This window comes from Pinus tabuliformis, chromosome 8 (assembly GCF_031772625.1).
Source record: "Pinus tabuliformis cultivar Carrire ecotype Pingquan chromosome 8, CPIR1, whole genome shotgun sequence".
NCBI classification, from domain to species: domain Eukaryota; kingdom Viridiplantae; phylum Streptophyta; class Pinopsida; order Pinales; family Pinaceae; genus Pinus; species Pinus tabuliformis.
This window is the reverse complement of record NC_142294.1, coordinates 249,250,917-249,255,164: the sequence shown is the minus strand read 5'-3', so window position 1 is coordinate 249,255,164 and position 4,248 is coordinate 249,250,917. Positions and strand designations below refer to the sequence as shown.

General features: G+C 36.6%; 1 pseudogene; it reads right to left on the bottom strand.

Moving 5' to 3' along the window:
* Positions 1–555: 555 nt before the first annotated feature.
* LOC149235082 (polygalacturonase QRT3 pseudogene) lies at positions 556–2,303 on the bottom strand (annotated as a pseudogene).
* Between the last annotated feature and the right edge of the window lie 1,945 nt (positions 2,304–4,248).

Below are 4,248 nucleotides of genomic sequence, written 5' to 3'. Positions count from 1 at the left end.
GCCACTGTTGCAGATACTTGGGTATACGCCTCGATCACCACTATGTTCTAAGAGACGTTTCTGAGAGCATGCCTCGGAAACAAAGCATCTAATGTACAGAAAGAATTTTATATATATATATATATATATATATATCGCGGATTATATATTAATCTACTGGCATAGATTCTTAAGAAATAATGCAACCAGACTTCCATGTCGGAATACATTTTAATATAACTGCATAATTTTTCATGAAATTATGCTATTTCAACAATTTTGCAATTTTGAAGTACATATAATCTGGAAAATATTCCCTAACATGCCATCCTCTTGGGCTTCGATCATATATTGGGGAAATTGATCGTTAGCTGGTTAGGGATTGATTGGTGAAGCCTCCAATCTCCCCAAACCTTATTTCGAATCGCCCTCATGAATTTGGAGCCTCGTTCTGTCGGCCCCTCAGGAGGGAAAAAAGGGCAAAAAGTAAAAGAAAGAAAGGAATTAAATGCATTGGGATTTTCCTGTGCATTGCTGCCCTGCAACCACATCTAGCAAAATCTCTATGGAGTAATCCTAGGAATAAATCGCACCACCCTGAACAAAAGTAGCACTCTGGTCTACCTGTACGGCCACTGTTGCAGATACTTGGGTATCCGCCTCGATCACCACTCTGTTGTGAGAGACATTTCTGAGAGCATGCCTGGGAAATGATGCATCAGATGTATAAAAAGAGTACTGAACATGCTGAATATAATTAGGGAAGAGCAGGACGGGATTAAAATCTATGATCCATGTGGTCCCGTTACCCTTCACTGTGCCTCGAGCCACGGTTGATTTAAGCGCCATTCCCCCCACATTGTTCCCGTCAATAACGATCTGCTTGATGGATTGAAATTGTCCTTCCAACTGGACAATGTTCACGCCATTCCCAGAGCCGCTAAACATATTGTTTATAATGTTGACACCTGATATCATTTTCCTCTTAAATGATTTCAGCAATATGTAGGCGTCGCCTAAAAAGAAACTGTTAACAATATCAAGCTGCACGGGATCTTCTGTAACAATGCCTGTAGTCCATATAAGCACCGAGAATCCTAGTCAGAGTCGATCCACCGAGCTGTAGTTTGATTCCAACTCCTCCGAAGCGCGTGGCCTTATTATAGCAGTGGACTCCCGTTATTACATTGGCCTGACCGCTCACCAAAATCCCCACGGCAGCCGAGAAAATGATCACATCTGTTACAGCGTTGTCGTTGCCCATGAGATTTATGGCAACGCCACTGAATTGCCTCTGACTGGGGCTTCCAACAGCGGTAATGTGCTGTCCAAGAAAGGAATTATGGATGAGTGTCTCGTGCCCACCCTGAACCATGATGCCAGACGACATGAAATGCGAGATATAGCAGCTATCTATGTTGGTTCTAAGGGAATTGATGACTAGAATCCCCCCGCCTGAAAAATTCGCGTCCAACATCAAATTCCGGAGAGTGACATATTCGTATGAGTACGCAGCAGACAAGTCCATGGCGGTGATGGCGTTCGTGAGCTCGTCGCCTTTGAGGATCTCATCGATCTTCGCATCAGTCGAAGACCATAGCTCGATCAAGTAACGATCCGTTGGGAAATTCTCAGAAGCCCGCAGAGTGCCCCCGTGAATCTGTGTGCACGGAACCAATTAGTAATTCGTGCGGAGATACTGCAATGTGATATACCAAAAAAAAAAATTACAGAGATTTTCATCTCATTCAATTTCATCACCATAACATTGCCGCCTTTGCTTCCAGGCAGCCGGAGAGGTCCGCTGATGAGATAATTTCCTCCTTCGAGATGAATCTCCACGCCTCCGAGGTCAGGTACACCTGGCATCATATGTTTGGTTGTAGCTACGTGTAAGGCCGCGTTGATGGCAGCCAATACGGCCTGGGTGCTGTCCGTGGCTCCGGTTGGATCGGCACCATAGTCTGTAACAGAGAATAAGCGGCCATTCGACGGGACCTGCGCACCACCAGAAACAAACCAACAAAAAATACTCAAAAAAAGCTCAACTCCGTTGCTCAAATTGCATAAAAGTGTGCTATCTCCACATTAATTACCGTAGCGTTGTCAGGTCTGGGTGCCGCAGCCAGAGCCTCAGCATTCCTCCAGTGAGCAACCGAAACTCTCTGGGCCTCCTCCCCACTGGAATACTTGGGAACATTGACGACCGAAGAATCCCGACTCTCAATAGTTGATTGCGAGAGGGATCTCGAGTGAGCACCAATCTTGGATGATGTCAAAATCATGTGACAATCCACATTTGATAAAATGCCAAGAACCGCCATTACACCCAAGATGGTTCTTAGGGCACCCATTACTCCTTTTGCAGGCTAATACTCCCTCCTCTAATTCCAGGCTGCTAGAAACGAAATTAAATGATAAAAGCCAGCTTATGATACCTTTAAATATTTTTCCAGAAGACAATGGGGGACTTGAAAGGTCATTACAGTAAGAAATCCCACCCAATCCCAATGGAGCGGGGCAGTATTTATAATCTTTCTTCTGCTGAATGTTCAAGAGCTCTATATTTATAATTTTCATTAAGAAATCCCACCCAATCCCAATGGAGCTGGTCAATATATATAATCTTTCTTCTGCTGAATGTTGAAGTGCTCTATATTTATAATCTTCCTTCTGGTGAAGTCCCAGCTAACTCAATTTTCTGATCAATTTTATAGCATACAATTCTAAGCAATTAAAATATTCATTAAAAAAAATTAAAAATAAGGTTTACAAAACTAAAATATAAATTCTTTTAACACTCATTCAAAAATTAAATATTCGAAGAGCATTGTGTTTTAATTTATAGATAAAATAGTATTATGATATATATATATATATGTGTGGTCATATCATTTAAAAAAAATTGTGATTTTTTTATTTAAAATATATTTTTAAAAACATAACCGCACTCAAATTTTACATATTAAGCAACTTAAACTCAAGTTTTTAAAAATCTCTATCTTATTTTGATTACCAAAAAAATGTAGAAAAAAGACTATTTGGTATAATTCTAATCACAAATTATCACTATATATATATATATCTATATATCTATCTTATAAATTCTAACCACACACACTCTAGTTCATATCAACATGAAACCATGTTTATATTAATATAAATGTGGTTGATAAAGGATTCATATTAATATTAACAATAGCACATATAAGCAAATATTGTAAAAAATAATTAAATTACAATTTAATATAACAAAACATGATATTAAATAAAATATTTTAATAAAAATTAATAACCTCATTATATAACATTATTTATTATAGAAAAACTAATAAAATAAACAAAAATTAACAATAACCGAAGTACACAAGATAACATAAATAATTTTTAATAATTAAAATAGAAATAAAAAACCATATCATTAACCAATGTGAAATGTTTCTAATTAAAAATATAAAATAATGTTACTAATTAAAAATCTAAAATAATGTTAGTAATTGACAATATTAATAATAATACTATTTGTTAAAATGGAAAATATTATTATTCAGAATATTATAAATACAATAAAAGATAAAACAATATAAATTAATTAATTTAACAAAACATAAAACAATATAAATTAAAAAATTAAAATTTTAATATAATTACACGAAAATAACCTTATATTAAAAAAAAAAACCGATATAAATACAAATACTAAAGAGTAAATATAATCATAGGAAAAAGTAAAGGCATTGAAGAGAACATAAATTTCCACATCAACAACAACTGTTGTGAATCACTAACAAGCATTGGCGATACTTTAGAAAGGATGATTATGATAATCTCAGTCCCAATGTGAAAAAAGAATGAGATGAAATTTTAAACATTACAAGACCAATGACAACAACGCAGAGTCTAGTAACATTGAAAGAAATAATAATTGTTAGGATATTCCGACACATAGGAAATAGTTAAGTACAACTTGGTCTAGTGTAGAGTTAGGTAAAGTGTGTTTCTTTATCGTTGTACATTTTGTAACTTACAATCCGACGATCACGATATGTAGTGATCCGACGGTTCATTCTCTCCTCGGTATTACCGACACTTGATCCGTGGCTTGACACCCGATTGGTCCATGAATTCTATTTAAAGCGCATGGAGGGTCATTTGTAGGGTAATCCGTGCATGAGAGAAGCTTATGTAAATTTTCATTCTTTGATTAATAAATTGCCTGAAGTGGCCGCGTTGGCTCAGGCCGTGGACTGTTTCCCTCTTTGAGGGTTT